Consider the following 19,148-nt stretch of genomic DNA (forward strand, 5'->3'; position numbering starts at 1 on the left):
TTTCTTCTAGAGAGCCCATTCAAATAATTTGATTTCAAAACATTTTGGAAGTACCCTGGGTTCTAATTTAAGCACAGCCAAGAATTAATAAATTAATTTTTGATTACAAGTTCTTCTCCACCCCCAAAAGGCTAAAAATGTATTAACGATATACAACTTACTATGACATTTGAAATTGCTTTTTAAGACCTAGTGTTTATCTGATGACATTTTTTCCTCACAGCATTAATCTATTCTTTCTGTTAACAGCTTCTGCATACAGTATATCACACAAAAGCCCTATGATGGATCACAACAAAAGCTCTTTGTAATCTTGACAGAGATAGATAACTAATCCAGTGTTAATTTAAATCCAAAATCTCTAAAGCCAGAAATAAAGCATAACTTCTGAGGTTTTATCAAATCTATCAGAATATATAATCATTGATTAAATTACATGATAACCTTATCAAAGAATTAAATTCTATGAATTAAAATACGCAACTGTTAAATTCCATAGAAATTCATCTACCACTTGAAGATAGCTACCTTTCAAATGCACATGCCAATTTTACAACTTGATTCTAAAACAATTATCAGAGACACAAACCTGCTCTAAAATGGGTAGCACGGTGCTGCAGTAACAATAAATATTTAAAGAAAAAGTACCTGAACTTCACAGCAGCTAAGAAATGTAATGTAATCCCAGACAAAACCTGGTTGGCATAGAGAAGATATTCAGTTCCCACCTCCGCTACAACATTAAACTTCATTGTTACTCATCAACGGTGTATCAACTTTTAGAATTCTACACACACAGAAAGCACAGTCAACCTAGTCAATCACAGAACTGTAGCACTATTAATCATACCGAACACCTCCAGTCACTGGATTGCTTTGAAACGGGTTGGCTCTTGCACAAAGGTATTAGAATTCAACACACAGTGTCTTGCCTTAACAACAGAGCTATCTTTACACAGAAAACACAGAAGCACTCACCCCCACTGACCAAAGACTTCCTTTTTTCCCTCAGAAATGTGAAACAAACCCCGTAAACGCAGAATGATTAAGAAATAATTATTCCTTTGGTTCCAAACCATAATTGCTAAATATTAAATTATGACATGCCAGAAATGAGGGAAATGAGTGGCTATGCTGGGGGTGGAGAGACGAGGAGGGAGGGGAAATAAGACACACAGTCTATGCAGCTCATTGCACTGACCTTACTGTTGAATCCAAGAAGGAAACTGGATGCTAATGAAATAATAAATAATGTCAGACACCCACAATAGAACTGAGGTCCAGCGTACAAAGGTCTGTGACTAGGAAACCTGACACAACATAGGGGCTAATTATGCAGTTGCTATATATTAATTTACAAGTGACGTACAATTGATTTAATTATTACAACCATAGCTTCAGACACATTTGACTAAATAGTAATCAGTGTCATAAAATTACTTTATTAAAGCTTTTTGTGGCTGGATAGTTTTAAGTTTCTTATGCAAGACACAAAAGACATAGCTTAACCAGACATTTGAAAAAGGTGATCAATCATTCTTTGCAATATTAAAATAAATCATAATTCTAAATAATAGTCTTTTAGTTTTCCAAAGTAAGTTTTATACTAAGATCCCAAAACAGACACTTTGAATTTGCTAAATATTTACAGGATTTTAATTTGATGATTACTGCTAACTTTTTTTCCCAGTTTTAAAGAAGCGTTAAGATATGTCACAAATTGAGTCAGACAGGCAGTAATGATCAGCTCATTATTACCAGCTGAGCTCCTTTCTATATAGATTTCTTCCCTTGCGAACAACAAAATTCCTCAGAAGGCGGGCTTGTTGCACAAGCCTGCCAATATCCATAAATAACATGCTGCCTTGTCTACTGAAGCCTTTTTTCTGAATAAGGGTGACTCACATTTTAGTGTTATTTAAAGCGTCTGTTTGAACAGTGTTCTGTTGAAAAAAAAAAGTTATCTAAATTGATAGAAAAGGTTGTTTACTTTCAAGCAGAGACTTATTAAAAGCTCTGAAAAGACTTACCTTTTGTAACTGTTGTTCTTCGAGATGCGTTGCTCATGTCCATTCCATTGTAGATGTGTGTGCTCACCACATGCACTGGTGTCGTAAGTTTTTCCCTCAGTGGTATCCTTAGGGGACCGGCTCTGGCACCCTCTGGAGTGGCACACGTATGCGCCGGTATAAGGGGTGCCCCCAGCTTCCCCCTCCCGCAGTTCCTTCTTGCTGGAACTCCAACAGAGGGGAAGGAGGGTGGGTCATAGAATGGACGTGAGCAACACATCTCGAAGAACAGCAGTTACGAAAGATTACCATCTTTTCTTCTTCAAGTGCTTGCTCATGTCCATTTCATTGTAGGTGACTCCCCACCAGTACCATTGGAGGCGAATAGGAGTTCACGGACGTGTTGATTGCAACACAGCTCTGCCAAATCCAACATCATCTCTGGCTTGCTGGGTGATGGTGTAATGCATTGTGAATGTGTGTATCGAAGACCACGTCGTGGCCTTGCAGATGTCCTGGATAGGGATGCGCCCGGGAGGAGGATATCCTGGTTGAAATGGAAGTGCAAAACCAAGTTTGGCAGGAATGCTAGATGGGGCCGCAGCTGGACCTTGTCCTTGTAAAATACCGTGTTCCGGGGGCACCAAAGTGAGGACTTGAATTTTGGAGACATATCTGCCCAGGTAATAGCTACAAGGAACGCAACCTTCCACGACAAGTGGGAAAGGGAACAAGAAGCCATAGGATCAAAGGGTTGATCCATGAGCTTGGAGAGGACCAGGTTGAGGTCCCATTGGAGAACAGGGTCCCAGACCGGTGGAAAGAGTCTTTCAAGTCCTTTCACGAACCTGATCGACATCTCATGCGAGAACACCGATCTACCCTGGATGCGAGGATGGAAGGCTGATATGGCAGCCAGATGCACCTTGATCGAAGAGAAGGCAAGACTTTGGTTCTTTAAGTGAAGCAGGTAATCCAGGATGGAATGCAGAGACAACTGAGTAAGGGAGATATTCCTCTCTGACACCCAGCAGGAGAAATGCTTCCATTTTGTCAGGAAAGTTGCTCTGGAGGAGGGCTTTCTGCTCTCTAAGAGAACCTGTCGGACCTGACTAGAGCAAGCTTGTTCCTCTGGATTCAGCCACGCAGCATCCAAGCTGTGAGGTGGAGAGAGGCACGGTTTGGATGCAGGAGTAGGTCCTGGCAGCTGGGAAGTGGCCACAGGGCTGCAACAGCCAGGTCCTTGAGCATGCTGAACCAATGCTAGTGAAGCCATGCTAGGGCGATCATAATGACCCGTGCCTTGTCCCTCTTGATTTCTGAGAGGACTTTGCTGATGAGTGGAATTGGCGGGAAGGCATACATCAGGTCCCTGGACCAAGACAGGACAAAGGCATTGGATAGTGAGCCTCTGCCGAGGCCTTGGGGAGAACAAAACTGATGACACTTTCTGTTCTGTATGGTGGCAAACAGGTCCACTCGGGGAGCTCCCCACTTCTGGAAAAGGATTCTGAAACCTCCAAGTGAAGGGACCACTCGTGGTGAGTGAAGAAATACCTGCTGAGGTGATCGGCTAGCACGTTCCGGATGCCGGAGAGGTGCAAGGCTTCCAGGTGGATTGCATACTGGATGCAGAAGTCCCACAGATGGAGGGCCTCCTGGCACAGAGCCGATGATTGAGCTCCCCCTGCCTGTTGACATAGAAATGGAGGCCGTGTTGTCTGCCAACACCTGCACCACCTGGCCAGACTGTTGCAGAAGGAAGACACCACAAGCCAGAAAGATGGCCTGGAGCTCCCTGATGTTTATATGCAATATGAGCTTCTTTTAAGACCATAACCCTTGAGTCTGCAGTGTACCAAGATGCGCTCCCCAACCGAGGTCGGACACATCTGAAATCAGGGAGACCGTGGGTTGCAGGCTCGGGAATGGCAAACCTTCCAACAGCAGGATGGGGTCAGATTACCATCGCAGAGAGATAAATACCTGCGGCAGGATCGTGATAAGCTTGTCTATGTGATGTCTTGCCGGAGAGTAGACCGACTACAGCCACATCTGGAGGGGACACAGCCCGAGTCTCGTATGTCGGACAACATACATGCATGCTGTCATGTGACCCAACAGTCTGAGACAGACCTGGGCCGTGGTTAGTGGATAGGTAGCGATGCTGGCAATCAAATCAGACATTGCCCTGAACCAGGTCTCTGGCAGGAATGCTCTGGTTCGGATAGAGTCAAACACCAGTCCGATAAACTCTATCATTGGACCAGGATTAACATTGATTTTTTGTTCATTTATCAACAGGCCCAGAGCTTGACAAGTGGCTTGCAACATCTCGACACGGCACTGGACCTGGACTCTGGAGCAGCCTTCGATGAGCTAGTTCTCAAGGTACAGGTAAATCTGGATACTCCGACGTCCGAGGTAGGCCACCACCACCAACATGCATTTTGTAAACACCCTTGGCATCGTTGCTAGGCCAAAAGGGAGCACTGCAAATTGGTAGTGGGCAGTCCCAACTACGAAACATAGGAATCATCTGTATCTATGAAATACTGATATATGAAAATAAGCATCTTTCAGATCAAGGGTGGCTTACCAGTCTCACGGATCCAAGGAAGGAATGATGGAGGAACAAGGAGACCATGTGGAACTTCTACTTCTTGAGATACTTGTTGAGGCTGTGCAGGTCAAGGATGGGGCGGAGACCCCACCTTGGCTTTTGCAAATCCGTATCTTGGCCATTCACTGCCAAATATTAAAATCATAATGGCCAAGTGAGGCCTGATGGTTGGCCACTCTGAGCTGGAGGCTGGACATAGGATAAATTTTTCTACCAAAAGAGATAGAGCCTTTTTGCCTCCTTGTTCTTAGGCGTTGATCCCAGTTGACCCTGTCTATCGTGCTCGTTGGCTGCCAACACAACCAGTGAGCTTGGGGCAGTGTGGGTATAAAGATACTCAGACCTCTTAGCAGGGACATAGTATTTTCTTTCTGCCCACTTGGAGATGGGGGGCAAGGAGAAGAGCGTCTGCTACAGGACCTTAGTAATTTTCACCACTCCCTCGTGCACTGGCAATGCCACCTGGGAGGGGGCTGCTGCACTTAGCACATCGAACAAGGAGCCTGAGGGTTCCGTCACTTCCTTGGCTTTCAGCCTCAGGTTTGAGGCAATTGTCTTTAAAAGCTCCTGGTGGGCCCTTGCATCATCCTAGGGAACCAATGAGAGGGTCCCGCTATCGCTTCATCGGGCGAAGATGAGGAGGAGGCAGCTACAGGTGGGTCTGCCAACTCTGCCGCTTCTGCTAGGGAAGCCTCAGCCGAGGTTAGCTGACTCTAGGGAGCCTTCTCTGACTCCACGTCCAAGTCAGGGGGTGTGCAGTAGATTGTCACTGACCATCTTTCAGAGGCCACTGAGACTGACCTATGCCCCTGCGATGGGTGGGGAAACCCCCAGGGGTTCCATAGTTACCAGGAGGCCAGGCACTGGCCCTAGGTCCATGCTGCCACTGGTGGCCCGGGGGGAAATGCTGATGCCCCTGGTGGGTGGCCTTGGCCTGTGGGCAGGGTCTCCTCCCTCGCGGTTCAAGCCCAAGGAGGGAGAGACTTGTCTGGGAGACCAGGACGGTAACAAGGCTGCCTGTTGATCAGAATCCTGTCGGCTCTGGCCACGGTCCTCCATTGAGGACCGGTTCGGGGGTGATGGCCCATGGTGCCGCAACTCCAGTGACCGGCGTCGTCGTTTGGCAGATCAGTGAAGGTACCCAGGCGATCAGTGCCTCATGCTTACAGAGCGGTGCCACTCCATAGATCGGGAGTGAGAAGACCAATGTGACAGAGATTGTCATCTTGACCCTCCGGAATGGTGCCGTGAGAGCGGATTGGGCGACCCAGCAGCAGGGCTCTGGGGACTGGTGCTGCGCATATGCGGGTCTGTGCCAGACCACTGCCAATCGACACCTAGAGCCCAAGGAACGCTGTCTAGAGTCCAGGGACCGAAGCCAGGAACTCTGGCAGGTAAGCCAACCCGCGCCTAGGGGCTGGTGGCACTGTTCAGGTGACCGCTGACGGGGTACCCTATGCGGCGAGGAGCAGTGCCGCACTGATGGAGACCACTGGAAGGGTCCCAAGACAGTTTTACCCCTCAAACGGGGCACCTCAGCGAACAGTGTGGGCAGCACCAGAAGGGACAGTATGCCCTTAGTGGCCTGAAAGGCCTCTGGTGTGGATGGCACTACCGGGTGCCGAGTGCCTCTGCTGCTTCCCACGGTGGTGGACGGGTCTTAAAGTGGGCTCGACAGCTCAGTGGGAGTCAGAGCGTGGCCACTGTCCAGAGGGGAAGAGCTGCCCCATGTAGGTCTTCGCTCTCCTCCAGCTCTCTCCTTCTCTTTACAAGACATAGGAGAACGCCACCTCCTAGCCTTTCTTTGCTGTTTAGCCGGAACCGGGGATGGGGATAGGCACCAGTTGGAGGTCGGTGCTTGGAGCAGAGTCCGATCTCGTTGGCTCCAAGGCCGGTTCTAGAGCTGATCGCATAAAGTGCACTTGGAGATGAATGTCCTGCTCCTTTTTTGTCCATGGCCTGAAGCTCTTGCAAATGCGACACTTGTCGCTCCTGTGGTTTTCCCCTAAACACTTCAGGCATGGGGATCACTGACTGGCATGGGTTTTTTGCAACAGTCACAAGGTTTGAAGCCTGGGGACTCGGGCATGCCCCATCCCTAGGCTGAGTCCCGTAAGGGTCTAACTATTTCTAACTTAACACTAAAGGAACTACTAACTATATTCAACAAATTCACTACTAGATACAGTAGAGACAGGAAAGCTTGCCAAAGCAAGGAGACATTCCAGCACCGTCACTGGCGGTAAGAAGGAACTGAGGGAGGGGGGGAGCCGGCAGCGCCCCTTATACTGGTGCATACGCGCGCCACTCCAGAGGGCACCAGAGCCGGTTCCCTACAAATACCACTGAGGGAAAAACTTCAGGCACCAGTGCATGTGATGAGCACACACCCCTACAATGGAATGGACATGAGCAAGCACTCGAGAAAGAAACACAGGTGATTCATATTAATAATAGGGATTGATCATTGATCCTTCCATCCTTGCTAAGGCAAAACTCCACAGTGAAGTCAATGAGGAATTTGACTGAGTAAAGAGTGAATATCTCATAGAAGTTAGAGAGAGAAGAGACCGGAATATTATCCAATCCATTTCCCTGGAAATATAGGATTGTTCTTGACGGTATATTTTCTAGTGTTTTGTCCAGTCTAGGTTTCAATGTCCTAAGCAATGGAGCTTCCAGCACTTCCCTAGGAAGATTATTACAAGCTTAGTACATCTCAGTAATAGGAAAGTGTTCCTGTTATTCAGCCTCAATTCTCTCTCTCTCTCTCTCTCTCTCTCTCTCTCTCGCTCAGTTTCAGCTCTTTCTTGGCTTCATTCCTCTGTACTCCCATGTTTCACACACAGTTCTTCTTCTTTCTTATTGTTTACTACCTTCACATATTTGTAGGCTTGTTATAATCCCCCCCCATCAGTCACATAAGTTATAGATATTTAGTTTCTTGTAATGTTTTCCTCATAAATCACTTCTACCATCTCTGATACTTTTTGTTGCTTGTCTCTGAACTCTCCCTAACTGATCAATATTTTTTTAGTCAGGTGGTAGCCAGAAATTAAGTCCAAACTCCAGGTGCAATTGTACCTGGGGCATATAGGGACCAGTTCTGCAGAGCATCTACAGGTGTACTGAAGTGCTTTGCTGAATAGGGATGAACTACTATATCAGGGCAATTCAGAGAGACTATTACTTCCTTGCTTTGTGACATGACGCCTGTGCATTTGAAGCCCTAAATCTATTACAAATTCCAAACTTATTTCTAATTTGCTGTTCACTCTGTATTGTAGGTGCACTGCAGCACTGAGGTGCTGATTCAGCAAGGTTTTTAAACACATACCTAACTTTAAGCATGACAGTGGTCCCATTGGCTTGAAGGGGACTACTTATGCTTAACATTAGACGTGCTTAAATACCTTGCTGAATCATGGCCCAACACAGGTTTCTCCTGTCCCTTCCAGATTTTTTCCCCCTCCCAGTCATATTATTTTGCAGTTTTGCAAGTCAAATCTGATTTTGCTATTTTCTGCCTATGTTATTAATTTGTCTATGTCTCTCCAGAATCAGGCTCTTAGAGCCTCACAAACACAAATCTTTGTCCCTATGAAGTTAATAGGACTCCTTACAGCAGTTAGTTTGTGGGACTGTGCCCATAGTTTTTAGTAGGTAATTTACCCTGTGGTTTCATGTTACATAGGTTCATTAGAATGGAGGTTTCTTTACAAGAAGCCGAAGAAACTATTTATACCATTACTTTTCAGGCATAAACCAACTGAAATGAGCAATGTGGCACCAACATTTGCATCTCTATTAGCATACTCTAAAAATATAAATAAAACGTTCCTTTTGATCTCTAACAAAGAGATGCCATTCTCTGTTAACTGATGTAGGTTGCAGTGCTTTTTATGTAAAAGCTTTTTTTATCTCTTAAAATTAATGGTACATAATTTCTAGCTTTTTACAATCCTCTGGAGCCTTGAATTTACCAGGTTTAAGTAAAAACACATTGTAAAAATAGTTCATCTTCCAAGATATGAAATTATTAAGAGATGTGCATTATACGAACTTAAGTATCTACAACAGTGTGGGCAAACTACGGACCATCAAGGCTTTGGATCCGGCCCACGGGATTGCCACCCCCATGGTGCCATGGGTCCCACGCTGCTTCTGGAAGTGGCCAGCACCACGTCCCTGCGGCCGCTGGGGGCGGGGGGGAACACAACAGAGGGTTCCGCATACTGCCTTGCCTGCAGACACGCCCTCCGCAGCTCCCATTGGCCAAGAATGGGGAACTGCGGCCAATGGGAGCTTCGGGGGAGGTACTTGCAGGTGAGAGCAGCACATGGAGCCCTCTGCCTCCTGCTCCCCCTCCCCCAGGGGCCACAGGGACGTGGTGCCAGCCGCTTCCAGGAGTGGTGTGGGGCCAGGACAAGCAGGGAGCCTGCCTTAGCCCCGTTGCACACCGCAGCCACTCCGGAGACACTCAAGGTAAACGGCACCAGGCTGGAACCTGCGTCTAGAATCCCTCCTGCATCCCGCACTCCAACCCCCTGCCCTGAGCCCCTTCGTACACTCCGCCCCCTCCTCCACCCCAACCCCTTGCCTTGAACCCCTTCCTGCACACCGCACCCCCTCTTACACCCTGACCCCCTGCCCCAGCCCTACATTCATGACGGCCCTTCATGCAATTTCCCCACCTAGATGTGGCCCTTGGGCCAAAAAGTTTTCCCACCCCTGATCTACAAGATATAATTCTCCTAATTTTTCTTAGGCTTAAATACTAAAATTATTTCTAACCATCATTTACTCTCAGTGTCTAAAAATACAGTTGAGAAATATCCATATTAGGGATGGGAAAAATGTTGCAGATAAAATAACCAAACTCACATATTTCTTGAAGTAAACCTGTACTTTTCTTTAGGTTCAAAATCTTAACTAATGAATTTGTGTAAGAGCCTGATTCTGTCACACCCAGTGAGTAGTCCCTAATAAACAAAGCCTAAAATGACTGTTCAACAGGAATGTCAGAATCATGCCCAACATTTTTACAATCTTGTACTTACTGCTTTCAACCAGGAGCTACCAAAATAACACAAAAATCACCATTCTGATAGTATTTCAAATGGAGACAAAATTGTAGCGTGCTTAAAACTTTATGAGAAAGCTTGTCTCCATGGAATCTTAGACAAATTTTCAACTGTACACATCTCTGAAATTCCTCTGGATAAGAAAGAGAGAGGGAAGGGTGCTACAAGAGGTGTGCTGAAAACAAAAGCACTTTAAAATACAATGGGTTTGTGCTCCTGAGTAAACATTTGCCTAAATAGGGCAGAGTTACAGGCCCTGACAACAGAAGGTCCAATCCTGCAAAAAATTAAGAAGCAAAAATGCCCTGGTTCAATTTCCATGGAAGCCAATGGAAGCTTTTTCAAGTACTTCAGTGGTATTGGATCAAGCTCAATGCGCTTACCACTAAGAGTACTATCACTCAGGCAGCCAGCAGCGCAGCTGAGGATTCTGGAGTTAAATCAGTACATCCACTAGACCTAAAAGGACCCTCCAAGCCCAAGTGACATTCCCTGTTTCCTCAACGTTGAGAGCAGCAGCAGCTGAGAGAAGCCTTTAATTTAAAAAGAAAAGGAGGACTTGTGGCACCTTAGAGACTAACAAATTTATTTGAGCATAAGCTTTCGTGAGCTACAGCTCACTTCATCGGATGCATTCAGTGGAAAATACAGTGGGGAGATTTATATACACAAGAAACATGAAACAATGTGTGTTACCATACACACTGTAACAAGAGCGATCCATAACTATTTCACATTTGGGGACAATGTATACCTTCAAATCAGTGGCACTGCAATGGGTACCTGCATGGCCCCACAGTATGCCAACATTTTTATGGCTGACTTAGAACAACGCTTCCTCAGCTCTCGTCTGCTAATGCCCCTACTCTACTTGCACTACATTGATGACATCTTCATAATCTGGACCCATGGAAAAAAGCCCTTGAGGAATTCCACCATGATTTCAACAATTGCCATCCCACCATCAACCTCAGCCTGGACCAGTCCACACAAGAGATCCACTTCCTGGACACTACGGTGCTAAAAAGCGATGGTCACATGAACACCACCCTATACCGGAAACCTACTGACTGCTATTCCTACCTACATGCCTCCAGCTTTCATCCAGACCACACCACACAATCCATTGTCTACAGCCAAGCTCTACAATACAACCGCATTTGCTCCAGCTCCGCAGACAGAGACAAACACCTACAAGATCTCTATCAAGCGTTCTTAAAACTACAATACCCACCTGCTGAAGTGAAGAAACAGATTGACAGAGCCAGAAGAGTACTCAGAAGTCACCTACTACAGGACAGGCCCAACAAAGAAAATAACAGAACGCCACTAGCCATCACCTTCAGCCCCCAACTAAAACCTCTCCAACGCATCATCAAGGATCTACAACCTATCCTGAAGGTTATCGCTCTCACAGATCTTGGAAAACAGGCCAGTCCTTGCTTACAGACAGCCCCCCAACCTGAAGCAAATACTCACCAGCAACCACACACCACACAACAGAACCACTAACCCAGGAACCTATCCTTGCAACAAAGCCTGTTGCCAACTCTGTCCACATATCTTTTCAGGAGACACCATCATAGGGCCTAATCACATCAGCCACACTATCAGATGCTCGTTCACCTGCACATCTACCAATGTAATATATGCCATCATGTGCCAGCAATGCCCCTCTGCCATGTACATTGGCCAAACTGGACAGTCTCTACGTAAAAGAATAAATGGACACAAATCAGATGTCAAGAATTGTAACATTCAAAAACCAGTCAGAGAACACTTCAATCTCTTTGGTCACTCGATTACAGACCTAAAAGTGGCAATTCTTCAACAAAAAAAACTTCAGAAACAGACTCCAACAAGAGACTGATGAATTGGAATTAATTTGCAAACTGGATACAATTAACTTAGGCTTGAATAAAGACTGGAGTGGATGGGTCATAACACAAAGTAAAACTATTTCCCCATGTTTATTCCACACACACCCCTCCCCCCGCTGTTCCTCAGACGTTCTTGTCAACTGCTGGAAATGGCCCACCTTGATCATGACTACAAAAGGTTCCTCCCCTCCCGCTCTCCTGCTGGTAATAGCTCACCTTACCTGATCACTCTCGTTACAGTGTGTATGGTAACACCCATTGTTTCATGTTCTCTGTGTATATAAATCTCCCCACTGTATTTTCCACTGAATGCATCCGATGAAGTGAGCTGTCGCTCACGAAAGCTTATGCTCAAATAAATTTGTTAGTCTCCAAGGTGCCACAAGTCCTCCTTTTCTTTTTGTGGATACAGACTAACATGGCTGCTACTCTGAAACATTTAATTTAAAGCTTTCCAATATCATAATTCACTCAACTCTGACACTTGGAATCTGGATTCCCCTCCCCCACCCTTATTGTTTTGCTATGGAATTGTTGGTTCTCCTTCATCTTGCCCTTCTCATACCACTGCAACCCTTTGGAAGCCTAGCCTCACTCAGTCTGTCTCTTAGCAGTATACCTCACCCAAACTATGGTCTTGATGCAGGAATTACTGAGTGAACATTTATAATGGCATTATGCACGTCCAACTAGATAACTGACCAAGATAATTGGCCAAGTTTGTAAGGGTATTACACTCAACATGACAGCATTTCTCTGTTTGTCTGTCTGTATGTAATGCAATAACTTTTTGAATGACACAGCCAATCAATTCCAAAAATTCTAGGCATCAATGGCCAAAACTGTATTGATTTTGTGGAAAATCAGAAAACTGAAAGGGGAAAACTGACGGACACATGGAACCCCTGCCATTCTGTTAGCATAGCCACAGCTAAAAGCACCTCTGTAGTTGTCTATAGACTGATTGATGGCTCCCATTAGCATGGGGCGTGTACACACAACCCCAGGTACAGGGGGGAAGATTGAGTGATCCTGATATAGGGGAGGGGGGAACACACAGAGCCTCTGGCATGTGAAAGAATAGGGGACCCTGATATAGTGGAATGGGAAATAGAGCATGGGGACACATCCAGAGGCCCTGCCATGAGGGGAAAATGGGGGATATCAGAATGGGAGTGCACATAGCATGGAGACAAAATAGAGCCCCAATCCTGATTTTGACCTCTGGGTGCTACAACAATGTAAATAACAGAAATAATAATTTAAAACTTAAGAGAGAGAAAGATTTCAGACTGTTTGAGCAATTGCTTAAAGGACCAGCACCAGACCGGGAGGCGGGGGAGCGTATCATTATATCTCTTCAAAATGGCTGGTTTATTCTGCCTCTAGTATTTTGGTGGGGGTGGGGAAAGAAATATCTAATTTTTAATGGTTATTTTTACACTGTTTAAGGTAATTAAAAGCAACAAACACGACAACCTTTGGCTTACTGATGCGCTCAGTTAAAAAAATAAGTTTCAATGCCAACATAAATATTAATATACCACCCACTGTCTCATAGAGGTGGGGCAATTCAATTACGTCATGGCAGGGAGACAAGCAAAGCCAATCTGAGAAGTTTTTATTTTCTCAGTGCACACAGAAGCTGTATTCTATGTCTCATGGAGGTGTGAGGGGATGCAATAGTGGCAAGCATATCCATCAAGATCTCTCACAGCTCAGTAGGAGCACTTATTCAGTAAAGACAAGGTGATCTTCTAAATTGTATTTCTGTGACTAAAACTTGCAAAACTTAAATGAACCAAAAGAACATTCCACCATAGTAGCTGGTCGAGGTTAAGAGGATATCAGCGAACAGCTTTGTACTGCTAAAATTGTCACCATCTGAGTCACCAGCACCCAAAAAGAATGGCTTCTTCCAATGTAAAAAGAAACCACTGACAGTTACTAATTCCCACCTCCTTAATAGGACAAAAAAATCCAAGTTGAAAGTGAAATCCCCACCTGCCACACTGAACGTGCTGAAGTGGAAGATGTAAAGGATTAACTGCCTTGTCCTGTAAAATTTTAAACTAAAACTTAAACAATGACTAGAAAGAAACTATCAGACAAAAAAAGAAAAAGCTCTAGCTGGTACAAGCTGCAAAGAAAATACAGCTGACAACTGCAACAAATGAAAGCTCTAGCAGCCACTTAGAACTGTAAGAGTAGTAAAGCCTTTTGCAAGTTTCCAGAAATCTATCAGTATTGGAATATAAAACAGAGAGAGAGATGCATAACGACAATTATGTGGTGAATAGAGACTCTCGACGGTGGTTGAGAGACACGCAGTAATAGTAGTAGTGGTGAAGAATGCCACACTGTTGCTGCTATGATACTCCTCAAAGCAGCAAGTATTTTTCTGTTTGTCCTTACCACTACCATCCAGGAAAAGGACCCCAAAAGAGCCCAGAGTATTAATTGCCAGAACAAGTTTAGTACTGCTTCTCTCCATTTCACACACACACAAAATTACCACTCTTCTATGTTCTCACAATCCATGACCTTAGAAGTCAGGAGGATTCAAAAAAGGATTAGACATTTATACTGAAAGCAAGTACATCCAGAATTAATAATTTCATAGATTTTAAGGCCAGAAGGAACCATTAGATCATCTAGTCTGATCTCCTGTACAACACTGTCCATAGAAATTCCCCTTGTAATTCTTGTATCAAGCCCACAACTTCTGTTTAGTTATAACAGCAAAAAATAAACAAAAACAAAGCAAATCCAAAGAGTCCCTGAAGGAATATAAACTCTCATGCTCCAGGGAATAAACCAACCATTAACAATAGGGTAAGAAGAAACTCTCCTTGTGGTCATGTTTTCTGTAACAAGCTAGTGCCAGGTTTCTTGGACCTCTCTCTTAAGCAGGTGGTACTGGCTACTGTCAGAGACAGGACACCATACTAGATGGACCAAAGATCTGCATGGCCATTCCTATGACTCTCCCTGATGTTTGGCTCACTTTTTCTGTGCTGAAATGTCATGTAAGTAAGTCAGGGAAGCAAAAAGATATGTAATCAGATATGACAGCTATGATGAAATGAGGTATCTTCAGCACCCTCATCCTAATCAAATATTGACCTCTATGTTTCTTCAGAGTACAGCATAGCAGAACTGGAATTTAAAAGGAAGAAGAAGCAACCAGGGAAGAAGAATTCCTCCTGCTTTGCTGTGAAACTGTACAAGTTCAAAGCATAAACCTGTATCATGCTAGTGGTACCAAGCACCAGCACTGTTACTATTTTATCAACACCTACTGAAAGTGTTGGCAGGCAATAACGCAATATGTGATAAGGAAAAGACAATGTTCCTTATACAAGGTTTTCCAATAAGGCAGGTAAGTGTTATTACCCATATAATTATTCAACAACCCAATCTATTAACTGAAAAGCAGCAGAAACTATTGTCCTGGATTTGCAGCCATAGGTTAGCGTACAGGATATTGGCTTCCAAAAGGCTATTACAGCTTATTGAGCCATGCTATTCCCTATTAGGGAGAAAATTCTTCTCCATTATTGCTGTGCCTCAAAATGATTATTTCTTATTGATCAAAGGAAGGCATACTGTCAGGCAGCCAGAGAGAAAAGTTGTATATTTTAGCACTGCAATGTGGATAAACAACAAAATGATTGTATAACACTGTCTAATAGCAGACTGTTTGTTAGCTTTGAGCCTGAAGGCAGAGTAAGGAGGTTCTTACTTCTAGCATAGTTTCTGAAACTGCTATCCACATACCAGCCACAGCCACTAAGCTGGAACTGCAGCAGCATCAATAGCAAGTAATGGCTGTTTTTGAAGTAGACCATTTCACACAAAAGGAACACTCTGAGAAGATTTGAAAGAAGATGGAATACCTGGCTAATGTCTGGATTACATTATGACTTCTTCACTGAAGATAATGGTAGCAATATTACAAAACCACTCAAGGACCCTGTGTTCATTCATATTCATTTTTTCACCCACTGTCTCAATTAGATAATGTGAGGTTTCTACTAGCCAACATTTTACAATTAGTTTCCAGAGGCTACTCTCTCAATAAAACTATAGGTCTGAGGGCCAGGAGGGTGCAAGTGTAATATGTCATCTCCCTCCCCCCTTCCCTACCCACTATCTCCAATATGCTTCCAAGCCCCCCCGTCTCTCCAAACAGAACAGTAGATGGGAACTGTAATTTTTAAAATAAGCCACTTGCTATTTCAGCTGAGAGCTGAAAGAAGAGATGCAGGTAGGGGACCATGTGCACTGCAGGAATCCACCATAAGTGGCTCGCAAGATCTCGCTCTCATAAGAGCTATATTGAAAGGGATCCCAAAAGAGCAGGAGGGAGGCTGTAGACATTGCAGAGGCATAGGGTATCTGCCGGTTTATGAACTGGAAATCCTGACTAGATCTGCAGAAGTCAGGTCAAACCCTGCTCACCTGATTAAAGAATTCCAGGGAAACGTGGAGCTTTGTTGCCCTCTTGCAGAAGTAGCCTGCCTTGGGGAATACTCCAGCTCTAAGAAATGTGTCTTAATTTTCTGTTAAAAACTTTGGTCAGACTATCTCAGGCTCACTCATCTATCTTCACTGCATAAACATCAGTAATTCTGGGGATTTGCACTAATTTCAAGAAACTGCCGAGCTGATAATTGAGTCTGCCATTCCTCACTTACATAGGGCAGATGGTTTATGTCAAAGTATTAGTTTTCAGGTTTTTGGTTTTGTAATTTTTTAAGGCTGGGTTTTTTAAAAATTCTCAAATGCATCTGAGTTCAAGTAACTTAGTTAATTCTGATAGCATCTGGATGTCTGGGCCTTTACCCAAACTGAACTAACTTCTAAAGCCAGGTTGCTAGATGGCTAAAAAGACTGATAAATAAATATAGGATCTTTCACCTCAAAATTATCAGTTAAAATCCAGACAAATCTTCTTACTATATGTTCCATTCTATGCATCCGATGAAGTGGGCTGAGCCCACGAAAGCTTATGCTCAAATAAATTTGTTAGTCTCTAAGGTGCCACAAGTACTCCTGTTCTTTTTGCAGATATAGACTTATACAGCTGCTACTCTGAAACCTGCTCTCAATCTAGTTTCTAGTGGACAGGTCACTACCTGATAAAAATCTACCACAGCAGAAAAGCCAAGTACTAAGTGGGCATGGAGGGCCAGATCCCCAGATAGTGCAAATTAACGTAACTTCATGGAGCTACGCTGATTTACAGCAGGTGAGGATCTGGTTCTGAGACTGAATATCGTTTCATTCCTCCAAGGTCAGTGTGAGACATTTGGACAAGACAAGGTGGGAAGCTTGCAGTTCCCACTTCTGTTTGTGTTCCTTAAATGATAATAGATCATTTTTCTTGGAATACCTATCTTGCACCTTTTACAAGCATTACATAAACTTAAAAAAATTAATATACCTTTTTGAAAAAACTGTAGACCATTTGAGATGCATGCTTCATTACATCATCTATTATCTGTACTTAACCATTAAATCATCTACTACATGCCCATAGGAGAGAGAGTGGCTAACTTTCCCACAGTCTGAAATCCCAAACTGTTTGGTAAGAAGGACAACATCATGAGTAAACCTGGAATCTGCTCCTATGATCAGTGTTTCTTGACTCATAATAAAGAGAAGTCTACTATTGAGAAGACTCTCCACTTTCAAGATTCTGCTATTTATACACAGTATTTTAATGACAGGTTTCAGAGTAGCAGCTGTGTTAATGTTACACTACATTCAATTATTAAATTTTCAGAGTGTGGTTGGATACCCTTTACTACTTTTAAGTAAATGGTTTTTACAGTAACTATATAAAGAAATTTGTCTCGTCTTAGTCCTCACTTCCATGATGCTGTGTATCCATTTTGGTAATCTAAAAGGTGGAGATACAATTGTCAAACATGATTATACATTGGACAGTATCCCATTAAGTTGAAACTCACTTGTTTTGGATTCAGAACACTAACATAGTCTGGCACTATTGTCATGGCAATAAGTCCCATAGTTCTCATTCTGACATTCTAATGAACAACTCTATCATTCAATTGCTATTCTGTAAATACTATAACAGCGTCTTAAGCATTATAATAAAAGTGGTGATTCTGTTCTGTAGCATGAAGCCCTTTACAATCCTCAGACACAGGTAGAGAAAAGAGATTCTCTAATACAGTCCAAATGCTTAAAGGGGTTGGGGATAAGAGGGCTTATTTGACTGACAGTGCCTCTCTAAATTAATCTTTCTAGAGAAGGCCCTATTTGTCCACATTGTTTCAGGTGGTGCCAGTTCAAAACACTAAGCACTAGTGGCAGTAATATTAGTGTGTGTGTGTATATATATATATATATAGAGAGAGAGAGAGAGAGAGAGAGAGGAGGGTGTAAGACAAATTAGTTACTTCAAATCAGAGTGTGATATTGGAAAAAGAAAATCAATAAAGTTAGCACACATAAAACTAGTGATTAATATTCATGACATAAGTGTATACATAACCTGTATGAGGAAAAACTTCAGGATTACAAATCTCACGCATAAAAATCAGTATCTCTTAACATGAATAGGTCATGCAACCAGACTCTTTCTCAGCTACATGGTGGCAGGATGAAAAGGGTGGAGAATGGGCAAGGGTAGGTAGAACAACAAGAACAAAACAAACAAACATGAGCATAAAAACTCCAGCAACTTTCTGAGAAAACCAAGTTGAAATTGCTGCTGGAACAAATGGAAGATAAACAATGAAAACAATTCAGCTAATCTATTTGGAAAGACAATCACATTTAAAATGATCTTCTTTGGATAGGTCGTGGTAAACTATCACATGGAGCCATTTCCCTGTTCTTGTTACTGAAAATATTTGATGTCCTTTTTGTATTAAAACAGATTGTTTCAAGAGGCTGCAAAGAATGAGCATGAGGGAAGTGTCTATTTCCCAGGAACCATATGAGACTCCCCAATGCATTAATGGAATATGGAATGTGATACAAGAAGATAATTAGGAAGCCAGGGAAAGCTTCTGTATAAAAGAATGTTCTGTATTTTAGGAGTTTATTTACTACATTAATAATTTCATTCTGACACTCCCGAACAATGCAGACATGTTCAGAAATCTGAAAGTTCTCCCTTGTACAGATATGTAGGCTGTGCTCAACTAAGATGTTTACATAATTCAGACTGCAAACTTCTTAGAGTTTGCCCACTGAAATCAGAATGGCTATTCTATAACTGGTAGCACTTCATTATAAACTAAGGTTTCCATATACCCTATCTGCGGAGGGGGGGGGAGATGGTGGGGGGGAGCCTATTGCGTAGGTCAAAAGTTTCCTATCTTTTGTTCTAGAGAAATTTCCAGCCACAGTAGAAAAAAATCTGCTGCAACTCATTGTGTACTAATCTATAATTAGCATAGGCGGATTCAGCCATGTTATTTCATTTTAAATTCTGTCAGTCCACTTCCTTTCTCATATTCCTGATCTTAAAGTTTAGACAGAATTGCACAGAAAAAAGCTGGGAGAAATTTCC

General features: G+C 43.5%; 1 protein-coding gene across 8 annotated transcripts in view; it reads right to left on the reverse strand.

Annotated features, from left to right (window-relative positions):
• The window catches only part of WASF1 (WASP family member 1), a 174,321-nt gene that overhangs the window by 82,391 nt on the left and 72,782 nt on the right, over nt 1-19,148 (reverse strand). The window contains exon 1 of one of the 8 annotated variants that reach the window (XM_043510818.1): nt 979-1,122. The exons of 5 other annotated variants lie outside the window; for them this stretch is intronic. The gene's annotated coding sequence lies outside the window, so the exon portion shown is untranslated. Of the gene's footprint in view, nt 1-648; nt 930-978; nt 1,123-19,148 lie in introns of those variants that run through there. 2 more of the 8 variants (XM_038397604.1, XM_038397610.2) reach the window with 2 other exon arrangements.

Source organism: Dermochelys coriacea, chromosome 3, assembly GCF_009764565.3.
Source record: "Dermochelys coriacea isolate rDerCor1 chromosome 3, rDerCor1.pri.v4, whole genome shotgun sequence".
NCBI classification, from domain to species: domain Eukaryota; kingdom Metazoa; phylum Chordata; order Testudines; family Dermochelyidae; genus Dermochelys; species Dermochelys coriacea.